Raw genomic sequence first — 17835 nt, 5'->3', positions numbered from 1 at the left:
GCCTTCACAGAAATGTGACTTGACAATCAGGTTTCTGACTTGGATCTGTATATTGAAGGCTTTGACAGAACTAGGCAAGACTACCTCCGGTAAGCGGAAAACGGCTGGCGTCTGCTTATACATAAGTCAAAGGTGACGGCGTGGTCGTTACAGGAGGAGGTGTGTGAGGCGGGCACCACAACACATTACTTACCAAGAGAATTCCTGCAACTCCTCTACATACTGACTGTATGATCAGTCAGATCAATCACGTGGACCCATAATACAAGAATACGTGGACCAGTGCGACAGATCTGTTTTAGATAAGAATGCGATAATCTCATCAGAACACACAGAGAGTCTTCCATCAGCCATTCATCGTTCTAAGTGCTGAAATTGTCCAGACCGATAAAAACTGGGGAACTGTGTTGGATGAATGACAGATTGAGGTTTACTGGAAATACAGATGTGATTGTCAACAAGACTAGGTCAAAACCTAGTATGTGGCTGGACCCCCCTTTATCTGTTTGCTTCTATCCTACTGCCTGGTCTAGGATATACAGTGTTTTAATACAGTCATTTACATGTTTCTCTGTTTCTGTTGACAGACAACGGAACGAGTTTGAAACAGTGACTGAAATGTGGCCCATCGAGACGACATGTTAAACTGCAGTCACTTCAGCGCCATTTCCAAGCTGCTGATCCTGATTTTATAATTTGCCATGACTCTCTTCTACAGAAAGTAGCTAAAGTTTGTCCAAAAAGTGGCTAGATTTCTCGGTAGGTGCTTTTGTGAAGAAAACCTGCTAAGAAGGTCTGAGAATTCGGTAAATGTAGCGACAAAGGCGCTAAATTGGCAACGCTGCCTGTAAATGCCCTCTGATGACGTATTAGAAACTGTTTGAGCCAATTCATTTCGAAAGAGCAAGGAACCAATGGTGCATGTCCAACAATTAGTCACTGAGTCAATCAGTTGCGGACATTTGCGTTTACAGGGCTGGCGCCGCTCTTGCGGTCCAGCCAAAAAGGCTCCGAAGAGTCTGTACTGCCTACATAAACTAAACTCCTCTGGAGTAGATCGCAGAATACTGACAACATTTCATTCCTCTTTTATGGAAAGCATTTAAAGTTTTTCAATTATTCGCTGGTTTACTTTCCCTTTACAAAAAGAAAAGAACCGATTGTAACATTTTTTTAACTTCAGCTCAAAGATTATTTGCAAAACACAGGGACCCGTAGCAGCGCTTCATAATGAACGAGTCCTCAGAAAGGCAGCTTATCAGATTATCATTAAAGATTATCAACCATCCCACACAAATCCTATGACGACTTTGAGCTAATGCCATATGGAATGAGTTTTAGATTGCCTGCATGAAAAACAAATACAAGGAAGTTCCATTTTATTCCAGAAGCCATTAGATTAAACTATGGCTGTTTCCAGATGGGAACAGCCAGAGTACAAGAAATAGTCAGTCTGCCTTGTGTATCGACTGATAGATGCACTTGTAATTTTGACTTTGGCTCTTTTGTGACATAGTATGTGTCTTTGTGGTGTTGGACTGTTATAGCTCCTAGTGTATTTTAACTCTGTCTAATGTTTGGGTTTTTGGGTTGTTTTTAGGTGAGTAGTTAGTTGCCTACGCTGGAATAAAACATCAGTCGAACATCCATACAGTCTAACATCGAGAAAGCAACAGCAGTCTAAGATACAGTAAAAAGGGTTATGTACTGCAGGTTAAATGCTGTCAAACCTGACTGATGTACAGGTCCTGCAGACAAATCGGCCGCTATCATCACATTTGTGTGAAAGGCCCTTTAGAAATCTGATATCTTTGCCTGTGGCTGAGCACGGCCTATTGTTTTATAAGTTACGTAACTGTTTTGTTGGTCAATTATTGTATATGTGTTTTGTTCAGTGCTGCCTGTGTCACCGGGATGAGAGAGAGCTTTGCTTCAGTCATTCACCGCAGGCAAGAGGTGTGTTTGTTGGCAAGGATGGCGTTGGGGGCCATCTGACACAAAGATGTTCTCCAGTGTGAAACAGAGCGAAGGAGTGAAGGTGTGAGTAATTCAGAACTGCAGTGCGTACTGGCTTGAATAATACTGTATGGCGTGTTTCCTGAGGTGGTGGAGATGATCCAGGTGGCTCACGTGCAACAGACTGGAGGCGAGCGTTCGACAGGTGAGGTCAGACTGATTGAGTCAGGTGTGAATTCACTGGCTTACGCTGCTCTTATGTGTGAGTAGGTGTTCGCACTGAGCAATTTTAGAGCAGGTTATTGAAAGCCTGAAGCACTTTTCCCTTCAGTTTCGTTCATTAGATCAGGTGAAAAAATATCATTCAAACCTCCTGTGACAGTAAAATAACTGCACTTCCTCTTTTAAGCAAAGTGCGGTTAGACATCAGGAGGAAAGAGAACATAGCACACAGGTGGTCCACAGTCACAGATCCAGACTCTGCAGCTCCGGAGGCCGAAACACCTGCAGAAAGCGACAGGAGGAGAGAGGTAGTAGAAGTAGAAGTAGATAAGTCAAAGGAAGAGACTGGACAGACTCCTAATTTCCGCTCGGAATGGGCAGAAACCAGAGACGGGTAGTAGCTGAAGTAATAAAGCAATTGGAAGACATCTGCTAGAGAGGAGGCTGCATTCACTGCAAGCAAACCCAGATGACCTGCATAGTCTGCCACGTGCACGTAGATCAAAGTCACTCTGACATGTCGGTTTGTGCTTAAAATATCATTCCATGTGATAGGTAACCAGGCAAAATGATGATATCAAAAGTAAATGTTTCCTCTTAGGCAAATAAAGCACATGGTGGGTGTGACTGAGACCTCAGCCCCGCTCCTCTCTTCTCAACCACACACTGAACTGCTGACCGACATGACTGACGCTCCTTGTTTTCTTTTCCTTCACACACACACACACACACACACACGCACGCACGCACACACACACGCACACACACACGCACACACACACACACACACACACACACACCCACAGACCACAATCATACATGTGATGACAGCAGAAGGAGCAACCATGTTTTTATGAGGATGCTCCGGGTGCTGAGATCAGTGTGGTTACTGACAGAGGCTGTTATCCACATTCCTAAATTCCTTCCTGAAGGAGAATTGCTTGTGCTGTAATCATTTCTAAATGCAGTTATGGATGAATAATAAACACCTTCACTTTGTTGAAACGGCAGAGAGGCAAGGAAATACTTACAACTCTGAATGAAAAAATGTGAAAATATACCCTGTTGTGTCAAATACTGAAGTTGCTGGCACATGCAGACATGACACGACTCGAATCTTGCCCAACATTTCCCCTTATTTTCCCTTTTCGTCTCAGTCTGTCTCAGTGAATTAGTTAGACCTCCGGCAAGATGACTTTCTGCTGGAGAAGAACCTGGAAAAGCCTGGCACCTGCCCATCTACCTGTCTGTCTCATATTTCCAGTAAAACTCCAACCCTCACCTCTCGACCTCTGCCCTTGAGCCTGTCGATCTGTGCAGCTGCAGCCAACCTAATGCTAAGGTCTTACGAAACCAATCTCTCCGCCTCTTTGTCAGTTTCAGACCCATTTTGTGAACAGAAGAGATTTAGGTCCAGGTCACTGATTTCCCACTATTGTCAGTCAAAGCTCACTTCCTTTTATTTTAATTTAGTTGTATTCACAATCACGATCATAACAGCTTCTCCATATTCTAATAGAAAGAGGGTAAATAGAGTCAATACACAGCTGTAAATAAGTTTCTGGGTAATATACATTCTGGTAATGAAACATAATTATACCAGTTTGCACTTTTCTCCAGTTCACGCCCTGAGGAGTGAATGAATATCTACCAGTCAATGCCGTTTCCACATGGCATGGGAACATACTGATGCCTTTGCAGGTGGAGCTGTTCTCTGACATGTTTCTGGCAGGTTCCTGACACAAAATGTAAGGCGTCACTTTCCAGTGAATGCTTTCACAAGCAAGTGAATGATGTGTGGTATTTAACGTGTGCATTTCAGGCATCTGGCCAGAGTTCTCATCAGCGTTCCCACGCTCCTTGAAAGACAAATACAAGGCTTGAAGGGATTTTAAAAATGAAAATATTAGATTTTTATTCAAATGCAGCTCACAAATTCATCAGTTTGCTTCAGCTCTCTTGGCTGTTGTCCGCCAAAGCATGAAGCCTTCACAGGACCCTTTGGTTCGTAGTTACTGAGACCTGATTGGGGAACCCAAATCGTTTCGTGTCCAAACTGTGAGTCTAAACTGTGTCCAATGGGGTTAAGCAGAGTCACTGTATTGTAAATGTTTAATATCCAATATCGCTGTGAGCTCTGATCATGTATTGCATGCTAATCATCACAGGAGAAAATCATGTGTTTTGATACGAGATGTAATGGAAAGATCAAGGTTATGTTTGAAGAAACCACTACTGTTAACTGCAGGTCTGAGACAGGATGTGAACTGCAGTCTCTTGCATGAAAGTAAAACTTTGCCCTCAAGCAAAATTCAGCCAATAAGAACATCATTCCAAGGTTATTGGGCTGTGAAATTCAGTAAGAAGATGCGTCATCAGAAAGATTTTTTAAATCTTCTTCAAAACGATGATTATATACCAGTTATTCTTTGCCAAATAATGTCTGGGTGAAAAGTAAATGCTGCCCGCACTGTGCTGACCAGCAACATTTTTTGTGTGATTGAGTATGAGGTTGTCAGAGTGGATGGTTGGCCATGTAAATCACCAAACTTTACATGGCCAAGTGCGCCAGTAAGTGCATTTCCATCCACATGTTTTTATGTGCAAAAAACTGAGTGGAAACCCTGAAAATTTGAAAAAATTAAAAATACAACAAAGTGGAATGGAAACAGACCTAAAACAGCCACTGAAGAGACAAAAAATAGCGGCCGACGAAAACATCACTTCCTTGTGGAGCGATGAAGAGCCTTTAAGCTTTCTCAAATTAATACATGAAACAAACAGCAATGTCATATCTCCACCATGTTTTTCACATCGTTTTATGTTGTTTGAAGTTTGGCTTGAGTGCTTTTAATTACATTATCATTATCATCTTGGTGCGTCCCACTGGAGGATTAGCGCCCCCAACTGTTTATCTTGACGAACCAGCCCCTAATATTCCCATTACGGCAGTGGATGGCAACTTCCTCACTTGAGTTTGAGTATCTCAGTGTCTCGTTCACGAGTGAGGGTCAAATGGAGCGTGACATTGACAGGGAGATCGGGGCGGCATCAGCAGAAGCAGGCGTTGTACTGGACCGTTGTGGTGAAGCGGGAGCTGAGCTGGAAGGCAAAACTTTCGATTTACCACTCGATCTACGTTCAGACCCTGACCTACGGCCACGAGCTGTGGGTAGTGAATGAAAGAACGAGATCAAAAAATACGAGCGGCCCAAATGATTATCCTCCATAAGGTGGCTGGGCTCGGCCTTATAGACAGGGTCAGGAGCTCAGACATCTGGAGGGAGCTTGGAGTCGACCCGCTGCTCCTCAGGAGGAGCCAGTTGAGGTGGTTTGGAAATCTGAACAGGATCAGGGTCGCTTTTCACTGGAGGTTTTCCATGCACATCCAGCTGGTAGGAGACCCAGAACACGCTGGAGAAACTATAAATCTCACCCGGCCTAGAAATGTGGAGAAACTGGAAAGCACTGTTGTGGAGAAGGACGTCTAGACTACATTGCTTAACCTGCTGCCACCGCAACCTAACTCGGGATAAGTGGCAGAAAATGGATGATGGATGGAAACGTGCATTCATTCACATTTTTTTTTTTTTTTTTTTTTACAGATTTTCTGGAAATTCGCTTAAAATTTGCAGTAGACTTGGAAGGAAACTTGACCAGTGTCCCATTTTGTGCTTCAAGTCCATGTTGGCTTTTTTAATATTTAACCAAGACCACAGTCTTTACCTAACTCAAAAGAATACTTTGAGTGACAATAATGCTAAAAAATGTTAAGCATACTTTATTATCCATGAGTGTATATACTTGTTATTACATGTTACCTATGCCTGCCATCAATATGGGATTACATTTCCTACAAATGTGTGTGCTACTATTAATTAGTTGTTTTTGAATATAATTTTTAGGAGGCAGAGTTGTATCATAAAACATCTGAAACATTAGCTAGTGGTGTTATTAGAGCTGGCAAAACACACCACACAATAGCAAACACTGCATGATCTCGCAGGTGAAATGTTTCTAGTTTGTGCGGCCAAAAACAAGGATGTGCCAGTTTCACCACCTGCCAGTTCACCATTTCCTGCTGTACCTTGCAAGGTCATCCATCTGCTGTGAATATCACTGATCCAGCATACCTTCAGCTGCACTTTACACTTTGACAACATTTGTAAGTACTTTAGCTTTTGACTAGCATTCATTATCTATCTGCCTGAGCGAAAAATGTGCTACAGCACTAATCTGCTCTGACCAACACGGTCTTGCCTGGAAATCTGACATAATGAACCCGAAACAGCTCAAAGAGAAAAGAGGGACTCATTCAGACAGTATAAGGACACAGAGGGGATTAGTTCTGCCTACTGTGGGGCCTTCAGAGACATTATGTCCCTAGGTTTGATGCAGGATCCGTGGTCAACAGGGAGGAGAGCACATAGTTTGACTGATAGGACATTCACTCTCTTTGATACTAGAGAGTGGAGCAGGCATCTGGAAATGGATCACCGACTTTACATAACTCTCCCTTACCTCAGTTAACTTTTAAAGGGATGCAGAGTAGGGAGGAAGGGGAAGAAGGACGAGGCAGGGGTGACAGTGAAGACCAGTGGTTTGACATTCAGATAAATAAGTTATCCCAGCTGTTTTACTGTGTCTAACGCAATGTTCTGAACATGAATCTCTCAGGTAAAGTTACATAAACTGTTGTCACAAAGGTTCAATGTTAAGTTGCTAAAATTTAATGGAAATTCATCAATCTGTCTGAGTCTGGCCTCAACATTCAAACTTGCAGGTTCTTAATCCATGTCTATAGAGAGGAGCCAAGCCAGAGCCAGAGCCACATGGGATTACAGCACAACAATGTTCCCCTGGTTCTCTGTTGCTCTACTGTTTTGTCTAACAAGAATACTGTTATGTGCTGCTGAGCAATGGCTCAGTTGAGAGGAGGAAAGATGGAGCCTCCGACACATTTTCCGTGTTTTCTTTCCAGGTCTTTATTCGCTGACGTGATCTGTGGGTTCTAACAATGATCTGTGCTGGTAATGGATGGGATATATGGCTGTCAATAAGGCCAGAGTGTTTATGAGGTTACTTTTTTTTTTTATTATTCGTGAAGTGACAATGGAAATATTTTTTTTTTGTCCTGTAGTTGCAGGTTAGAGCCAAATAGCTTTTTGCTTTTTCAGGCTTGCTGAAAAAACTGAAAAAAGAATAAAACTGAAAGTGAAATTAAAGTTTAATTTTGCTCGGAAAAACTATGTAAAAGTATATCTACATGGATACAGGCAGTTAACCAACTATGCGGTTTATGTTGTTAGCTGTTGCTAATTCAATCTGTGACGCCTACATTACTACATGCTATGATTCAACACAAAGGGGAAACATACAGACATAGTATATATAATTGGTGTTGGTTTTGACTCGTGTACTTATTTGGTCAAAATTGTAACTAGCAGTAAGAAGTCAACGGCCACACAGGCAACAGGCGGTCGATGTTGTTAGCTGTTGAATTCCAACTGTGATTTTATCTGCACATTACATTATGTGTTGGGATTCAAATTATGGGGTAACATACAGAATACTTAGTATACTTGTCTACCTGTTGCTTGAGTTTTGATAATCTGGTCATTTGGTATCACCACAACTAGATCCATGAAAGAGAGGCAGCTAATGCTAGCTAACGCCCCCCCCTTCAATAAAACAGAACAGACACAACACTGAGTGTGCAGGAGCTGCTGATGACAGGTGTTGAAATAACATGAATGAAAACTAATTAGTGCTAGCTAACTAGCCTCTACTTTCCGAGTGGAAGCTATATTTAGTCTAGCTGGCTAGCTTTCACTCCCAAGGTGGAATACAAATTCAACAGCATGATAGGCACCTAAATGTTGAATGTTGTAAAGAGACAGACAGTGCAAATTGCTAACGACTGATAGCTAATGCTAATGCTAATGCTAATGCTAAGCTAATGCTCTCGTATTGACGTGCTTAGGGTATAGGCCTATAGTATGACGTAAAGGGTCAACCATTGGTGTCGGAGGCCTAAGAGAGGCCTGAAACTTAGGCATCATTCCAAAACCTGTCCTCTTTTGAAGAGTGGAACAGTGGAATAGCTGCAGCTGCATCATAGTTGGTATTTCCTTACACAAAAGTATGAAGGAAATGACAAAAGGAGGCTCAGAGACATTTCAGTAGAATGATTACATTTGTTAACTCCTCCAGATTTTCCCAACGGGCCTGAAGACCCTTGCAGCAATGAGAAAGAAGAGGATAAGAAACTGGAGGTGTCAAAGTATCAAGAACAATATACAACCTTCAGGGCAGGATTTCAGTCGATATGGATCTCTCCGGCTCAAATCTACTCTCTATCCTCCTTCCCTGAACTTCCAACACCAGTTTGGACAACTGGCAAACACAGGGTGAGGGATCAGAGGGAGAGGCAGAGAGACCAGCGTTAAACTTAGCTCATAATTTTGATAGTCAGCTCCTGTTTTGATTACACATCTCAGTATTTTGGGGAGACCACACAGCTTGAAGAAAACACCACCAGGGGGTACAATCTTACAGACTTCTTTCTGGGTTAAAGTGCTCAGCAATAGACCTGTGTGGTCTTGAGAGAGGCATGACATCCTTTATGAATCTATAAATTCCACTCCAGGTTCCCCCTGTACCTCTCCATGTTTTGCCTCTGGAATTATATTTGTAAAGCATTACAGATGGTACATTTTGTTCTGGTAAAACGAGAAAATGGCATTTTAATTCCCTTAATTCCCTTCCCTCATGTCTTCCATAAAGTGGAATGACCTTAATTTTTTCCGTCTTTTCAGTCTTTATTGGATTGCTCTTATGCCTTGAGTCTGATCTTTCTCCTCTTTCATCTACTTCAGCGGTGCAATAATTTAAACTTATTATACAGCTGCAGTCAGAGTACATTACGTCAGCTTAAAGCCTAAAATCTAAATGTAAGCCTTACAAACGTTTACTTAGAATCTGCACAAAGGAAAGGATATGAAGAAAGAAATTGGTATCAAACGGAGAAATCACAATAGATGTAAACTTTAGGAAAATGAGAGTGAGAGCATAATAGAGAAGGCCTACAAGAGATCTTGATGTTGTGGTGAAAGGTGTGTTCTGATCTTGATGCAATGAGTCGAGGGGTAGCTCCTGCCAAGATGCTGCAGCATGCAACCTGTAATTAGTTTCAGCCAAGTTTGATCAGCTCATCTGATCATTTAATACAATTAGATAATGTTAAAAGAGTAGTGTGGTGTGAACAGATGCTCACATAAATAAGATTTTCATATAGATCAGTGATTGTACCGTTCGTTATTTAGCCTGTACAGGTGTCATTTTTGCTGATTTTAAACCTAAATCAATGTCATTCCCTTTGACCTCATGCTAGGAATTGCTTAGTTAGGAAATACACTTATTTATTTTCTTGCCAAGGTGGTGAAATTGATACCACGCTCATGTCTGTGTGTTAAGTACGGAGGAGTCCGAAGGCAATAAGCTTGGCCTGGCAGTGAACTTTAGAGAGAACAAGGTTGGCTGTTTTCCCTAGCTTCCAGTTATTTATGCTAAGCTACGTTAACCAGCCCTGGATCTCTGGGAAAATCTGAAAAAATATATTTCTGGTTTTGTCCCAAATCTTTGGGCTTTTTCTTGTGAATTGCTGGAGGATTTTACCTTTAAAAAATATTCAAATGAAACAACGACAAAAATGTTGTCTTTGGTAAAAATGAAGAGATTGCATATCTCATCTGGCCTGAAAACAACTCGGGGTCCCCCAGGAGGAGCTGGAAAACGTTGCCTGGTAGAGGGGCGTCTGGGCTGCCTGACCCGACTTCGGATAAGAGGCAGAAAACGGAGTGATGGATGGATGGATGGATGGATGGATGGATGGATGGATGGCTGGATGGACGGAGGGTAAAAATCATGCAATCACTGACAAGGGAGCTATAAGTAAACGCTGCTTTGTTTTAAGGGACTACAGGACACAACGGTTCGGAGCCACTGATCGAAACAATTAAATTTGAATTAAAGTCAAAAGTGCGTCCACCTGAATTGCTGCTAATAATCCCTCATAGAACAGGAGAGCTGTGTGCACACAACTAGAGGAATTACAGTAGCTCAAGACTGAAGAAAAACATTTATCTGATGGATCTTTACAAAACATACTCGATTAATAATTTGACCATAACTATTTCCTAACTCCTCAAAATAAGTTTGGCTAATTGTGTGTCACTAGTACAAATGTCTGACTACTGTCGTTTCTTGCCCTGTCTTCTTTTTAGTAATGTTATTCATTACTTTGGTGAATACAACGTTGTATTATATATCGGAATGATGGCCAAAACTACAAGAATAACAACTGGTTTCTAAAGAAGTAGAATTATCCTTATTAAGTGTTTGCAAAGCTAAGCTAAAAGCAACAGGCTCAGAAGTATTTGCCGACTCCCAGCATTTTGTACATGGTTATATAAGCTCCTTTTCCCCCTGGACCCTGCAAACTTTGCCAGGGTCAATAATCCATATAAGGTAATGTTTTTTTATTCACACAAACTCGGGTCGTTTTCCAAAACAATAAGAATCCTCCATCCCTGCAAAATGGGAGAACACAGAAGCACTCCTCTCGGAGTCCATAGCGATTGGCTCATTTGCCCCAAGCTGTACGTAAGAGTTTCTTTACCGTAACCAGTATCTGAGAATGCTGCTGCTTTAATTCCCACCAGACAGATGAAGGAATATTTATGGAAATCATACCCTAATGGGTCCTGTGCCAGAAAATTGCCAGAGCGTCTTGCATGGAAAATTACCTGCGGCTTCTGATGTAGACATGGAAAATCGCATCACCATTTATGGGTTGTGGTGCAGTGAGAAAGTGGCTCCTAAGAAAGAAAACTCGCAATGCAGACTGTGATAATCCCAGATTCTCATGTTTCCTCTGGCTCAGCGAGCTTTGTTTTCTCAGCTAATCTTTTTTTTTTTTTTTGAACATTTGGAGGCTTGGACAGTGACAAGAACACTCAACAACCTGGCGACAGATTTTAAAACAAAGCGCTCACCCGGGGAGCATTCATACCTGACAGAGTGAGTCAGTCTGGTGAGGCAAGCAAGGAGGCTGCCAAACTGCTATTTTAGACTTTGCCTAATCTGTTTGTGAATGTATGATATGTGGAGCAGATTCCTGTTTGAGAGCTCTTGTGACAGACGGAAAAACTAGATCAAAGCAGAGGCAGTCCTCCCAGATTTAACCTGCGTGCGCTCTCACTCAAAGTAATAAGGAAAAATGCATCTCGCTGTGTTTTATAACCGTCTGTCTTGTAAGGTATTATAGCACTCTTGGCACGCCATATGCCCCTGCAGCACTTCTGCTGTCCGCGGCCCATTACCTCAGCCAGTGTCAGCACACAAGGAGTGATTACTCCCTCCTACGACTCACGACACAGAGAACATAGGGAAAGTATTGGCATTGCTGACATCCAAGTGAAATTACCGTTAGATCGGAGCGAGAGGTCACTGTCTCATATCTCTAAAGCCCTGGGCCTCTTCAGCAGGAAATGAAAGACAGCTCGAATCCCCCCCCCGACACAAAAAGCAATATCTGGGAGGATAAATACCTTTTCGCTGAACATCACAGACATTTGTCGGCATTTGTTTCACATTTTCTTGACAAACCTCCACACACATCGGTGCATCATTGTCGCTTATTCGTCTTAATTCCCTGAGTAACTCGATGGCAGGTCCAAATTACACCTGGCTGTTGTGGGTTTGTGCTCTCTGCACTCCGCCACCATACTTGTCCAAGACAGTTTGAGGGAAGAACATCCACCCTGTGACACTGCCAGTGAACCGAGTGACAAAGCTTCTTGCTAGCGGATCATGCCACATCAGGGATCAGGGCTTCCCTGCTGGCTTATTCTGCTGTGCACAAAGGCTAGCTTGTTATGTTTAAGTCTTAAAGCTAGGTTCACGACCGTTTGCTTTGGTGCTTAAGTCATTATTGGAAGCATAGTCTTATTTGGTCTGTTGTAGAGCTCTTCCACATTTGATATTTATTGGCCCCTGAAGAATACTGAAACATCACACCAACTATAAATAGTTGCATAATCGATCCATATTTGATCAAAATATGAATTGATTCAAATTGCTGAACGAAAGCGAGACTGCTAGGTAGCTTTTGCTGAACAGCCATTTTGTCCACAAGGGATGGGACCAAATGACTGTGGTAGTGTTACAGTAGCAAAACTAGAGAAGAGTCATTTTGACTCAGTAATGTCAGTTACACAACAAATTCTAGCTAAAGTCCTCTAGCATTAGCCACACTAGCCACAGAAAGCTAACAGTCATACCATAGATTGTATCATACTAGACCAAGTAGCTGTAGAGGCAAAACCCCAAGTGTGTTGACTTAAGCATTATCAAAGTCCTTATAAGCGAGTCTCAGCGCTCGGCAGCCGTCTTGGCAACACCCCCAGGCAGTTAATGCAGGCCAACAAGACCAGGTCTGGAAAAGAGCCATAACCTCATTTTCAATGGTCACCAGGACATAAAAGCTGCATGTGTGGAATCACCAGTCAAATCTGATTAAAAAAACTCTTTTTTTCCAGGGATTGTTTACTTCTACTACGCACACGCACTGTTTCGCTTGCATCAGTGCGACAACACGATTGGCTTGATATGTTTCCTGTTCGGTTATGAGAAAACAGACAGTTGGCTTTTGGCGGGAAGGGGAGGGATACGTTGGAATTACAGACTTTTCTATTCAAAACGCTTGAAGTGGTTTGTCTCCTCCCTTGCGGATTCTTCTTTTGTGTAAAGCAATATCTGTTAATATTTCAAACTTTAATTTTGAAACTGTGCATTTAGCTTTTCCTTTTTGATAATCGCATCTGAAGTTCAGATACATTAAAACCTGCTGTCAGAGTTCAAATCAGGGCAAACCAAAACTTTTGTAATTTATTCCTGCATGAGGTGGTTTCTCTCAGGGCGAACAAGTCGTTTCGTATGAGGTTTCTTCAGGTTTGCTCATCCATTTTCAGCTGTGGGGGAGTAAATGAGCTCTATACAGTAAAAGCTGTGTTGATGTGTTTTACAAAATGTTCGAATATCATATAAAATGTGTTATAATTTATCAAAAATTCAATGCAGTGCATCCAGATCAACCAGCTGGTTGGAGCTAACTTCTTGATTGACACATTAATCAACACTGACATTTTGAAAACATTATTTAATTTTATTTTATTCAATTATTTTTTTAGGAGTTTAAGATTATATTAATCTTTTTTTTATCTAAATAAAACAGGCATTTAATAAATGACTAATTGTCTTACGGTAGAAAAACTGAAAACATAAATATTAAACATTTTGCTTTCACTGTACCAAGGACTGTTTTGTTCTTATTAGAACTAGGAAAACATCTGTCGGAGGTCATCCGAAGATGCCAAACGGAGCTGACTTCTTGACTGGCCGACAATATAACGTCGACACATAGTGCTCTTTTGTACCCGCAGTTGACTTCTGTTTTAAAATCGTACCGTTCCTTTTTTTGTTGTTTTTTCAGAGACCCATTTTTTTCAGTGCAGGTGCTCATTGAGTTGCTCAAGGACAATTTATTGATAACGAGTTTCGTAACCGCCCAAATGCAGCCGGTGACCTTGTGTGTGGGGAAAATGAATCGGACTTTCATCTCCGGAGCCCTACAACTGTGGCCTGATAGCGTGACCCTGCCCACTGGATTAGCAATCACTGTATTGTACATCATAAGACTGCTGTTTAAGAGATAAAGAGTGTTACAAGTAGACCTTGGGTTATGTAAGTTTAAAACACGCTCCTGTTGTAACAGACAGAGCTTGGTTGGTAAACCACAACTCTCAGCCCTGCTTTTGTGTAAAACGTCCCTGCAGGGAGACATTTCCACCATCCTTTTAAAACAGAGGAATATTTTAGTGAGCCATTCATTTTTGTTCATGGTTATTTCTTCCCCGCCCCTACGTGTCATCTCCCGAGGCGAACGGCTCTCTGAGTCAAGGTGATGTTTACCTGAGAGAGAAAAAACACACGGAGCTGACAGCTCCCCCCGGAAGCGTGAGAGTGGTGACTGAACATGCTGAAGGTCTGTCAGGACAAGCAGAGGAGAGCCTATTTTCACATAAACACGGAGTCCCGGTTTTGATGGAGAGGTGCTGTGAACCCGTTTGACCCGCAGTCTTCCGAGGTTGCCTCCGAGCACCCCTCTACTGGTCAGATTTAGTCATGTGCTTATTGTGCCTCTTGGTTGTGGGTGCGGAGTTGGTAAACTGATCTACAAGTCTCATATCCAGGGACTTTCCAGTGCCTTCCAGCATCTGAACTAGCAGTAATAAAAGAGATGTTGTTGCATTTAAGCGATTCACAAGCATTAGAGGTGGCAGAAACAGACAGGCTACGTAGCTTGTAATGCTTTGCGTGACTGCATGTTAATCTCACAGACAATCTCTCTGTTATATTATCTCCACTCTGTGTGGGGCTGTGTTGGCCTTTTTACCAGGCATGAGCCACGAGTTAATTCATCACCCACATGGTCCACCAGCACTGACAGTGGGCCTTCAACGAGCGGCAGTGTCCTGTTGTGCTCCATAAAATATGCTGTACACGTCGAGTACACAGCTTTCTCCCGTTGTTTATCCAGACCACTTTTGTCACAACAGCCCTTGTACGTTGACCTTTTCGTCGACGAGTTCCATCAATGGCCATTTTCTGGAAGTTTAGACTGGCCTTTGTCCCAGCTAAATTAACCCCAAAATAACTCTCCAAAAAGCAAGATTTTCACGACAAGGCAGCAGCTCACAAGTTCCTTCCAAAACCTCGGTACTAGATGAAGCCAGATTCATATTTATAGGATTTCAGAGAAACAGTCAGCATTTTGGGATATATGCTTATTTGCTTTCTTGCTGAGTGATTTCACTCTCCTTTCTGTAAGTTTAATATGAAGCTACCTAGCAGCCCATTATTTTAGCTTAGCATAAAGACGGGTAACAGGGGAAACTGCTGGCCTGGCTCCGTCCAAAGGTTAAAAAAAAAACAAAAAACCTGCCAACCAGCACTTGGAACCACACTTATTTACATGTATCTCGTTTTATTTAAACTGTGCCATCGATCTTCTCATCTAACTCTGGGCGAAAAAGCAAGTAATTGTATGTCCTAAAATGTGGAATTATTCCTTTAATCAAAGACATTTTAAGAACATGTAAACGTGACAAGGCTAGCACAACAGCTAATTTGCACCTGTAGTCAAAACAACCTAAAACAGATAAAACGTTGCAGTGTATTTATTGCTACACATCAGTATAAAGCAACATTAAACTTTTGGTTATGAAAAATGCTTTTAATGACTTAGTATTGTGTCTAAATATAATTTTGTTTGGTGTAGCGTCGGTAGGGGAAAATATTTACAGCTGCAATAACTGTTTTGGTTTTTTTAGGCTAGTTGGGGGCAGCTTGACTTATTATCACCTTATAAAGTTGATAGGACTAATGTGTTGCCTTTTTACACATCCAGTAAATACAGGGCAACATCAGCATTCATTCGCAGTCATGTTTCTGTCCATCTGATGAACATCAGCCCAATATTCACTCTCCTTTTTGTTCTCTTTCGGTCTCCACCAACTCCTGAGAAACATATCGGACCTTCAGCAGCTAAATGTTCCACTTTGTTCACCGGCTGGTTGCTAACTAGCTTGTCCGTCTGCCATCTGGTGCTGGATAGTTCGTTTTCCCTAAAAACAGCACCCTGCTGCTGCTGGAAACGAGGTTGATGACAGCCACGACAGTGAACCAAAACATTAAAGTAGTGGCCATAAAACTAAAACAGTGAGCCGAAAGATGCTAAAATGCTCTATAGAGCTGCGGGGAACTGCAGAGCTGGGTAATAATTCTCTTTGTTGTCTGTCATTTGACAACAACATATTGATCAGTGCAGCTTTAACTATCAGCGATTGTGTTATAAAATGGGGGAAAATCCAGGGAATTTGCTAACCTGGAACAACTGTGGTGTGTAAAAATAAAAAGGAAAAAAGAATAATTACATAACTCAAGTGTTTTGCAGCAAAACTAGGTCAATCGCTAGTATGTGGCTGGACAGCCCTTTGTCTGTTTACTTCTCTCCCACTCTCTGTGCTCACATAAAGAGTAATTTAATGCAGCTGAATCCCCAATAAATCTGTTCTCATTTACGTGTTTTTCTGTTTCTGTTGTCAGACGACGGAACAAGTATGAAATACTGACTGAAACGTGGCCCATTAAGACGAAATGTTAACAGTCACATGCAAGACGTTTTCAAGTTGTTGCTCTGCTGCTAAAATCCTGGTTTTATAACCAAGACGTCGTCTGACAGAATCACCAGACACATGAGTTAAAGACAATGACTGTGCTGTGATTTCAGGTATATTTACCTGTAAAATGATCAGTCAGAGAGAAAGTCGGAAGCTCATTCGCGTCTGTGTCAGCTGCCGTGAGGTCAGTTGAATGAAACACACAGAGAGGTGTTGCCTGCGGAGGGAAAGCCCGACCTCGTGCTCGCGACTCTCTTCTGCTGAAAGTAGCTAAGGTTTGTCCAGAAAGTCGCTGGATTTGTCGCTAGGTGCTTTTGTGAAGAAAACTCACTAAAGGGGCACGAAAGGTCGGTAAATCTAGAGACAAAGGCTCCAAGTTAGCAACACTGCCTGTAATCGCATATTATGACATATGTCGTAATGACATATTAGAAACTGTTCGTGCCAATTGATTTTGAAAGAGAAACAGCCAATGGGGAAACTCCAACACGTCAGCACTCAGTCATGCGGCATTTGGCTGACCAATTGTGTAACTATATCATGCACTAACTCACTCATTCACTCAGTGGGATGCTTTTGTATTTCAGCCTTTTGGACCCCACTTTATATTAGTCCCAACTTAGGTTAGTCAGTTAGCAGTTCAGCACACTTCAAAGATGAATAACTGACATGTCGACATTCAGATGTCGATGGATCATTCGGAACATCCAAACGAATTAACACGGTTCCTGGTATTCTGAATGCCAACCACATCAACAAAGTATGAAAGTAATATGGATGTTGATTATACTCCTAACTGTTTGGCTCCTGACACCTCCAGAATGCTCAGAGGTGAATTCTGCCATCTCAGCTCCTTGTCACATTAGCTAATGTCCGGTATTAGGTGTCACTTCTGCATTGTAGTTGTGGTAATAGAGAAACTGTGTGTCTGAGTCAGACCAGTCAGGGAAGTTTTTGCTTCCCCCAGTTTATCTGATCCTTCGTGTAGAGTCTCTTTCCATACTGAAGCTGAAGGCAGTCAATAGCCACCAGGGTGTGTTTGTGGAATTTTTTAGTGGAGATAGCTGAGTGTCAAAGGATGTGACAGCGACGTATCACTGACAGGAGGCTTAGCTGTCTGCATCTGTCAATAGTCTGGCCCACAGTTCTTTCAGTAGCACAGGTGAGCTGCTGATAGAGAAGTTTCTGGTACACTGGAGGGAGGTTCCTGATGGGTTTGTGTCTTGGCTGGTTCTTAGCTTGGTTGTTTTGCCGTTAGAGAGAGTTAAGGTGCTGGTTAAAAGCTGCATGTTTGTTACATAAACTGTAACATCTCCAAAAGAGCGGCTTTGTTACGTAGCAGCAGCTGGTGTGT

Source organism: Xiphias gladius, chromosome 2, assembly GCF_016859285.1.
Source record: "Xiphias gladius isolate SHS-SW01 ecotype Sanya breed wild chromosome 2, ASM1685928v1, whole genome shotgun sequence".
In the NCBI taxonomy this organism is placed as follows: domain Eukaryota; kingdom Metazoa; phylum Chordata; class Actinopteri; order Istiophoriformes; family Xiphiidae; genus Xiphias; species Xiphias gladius.
This window is presented reverse-complemented; position numbering follows the sequence as displayed.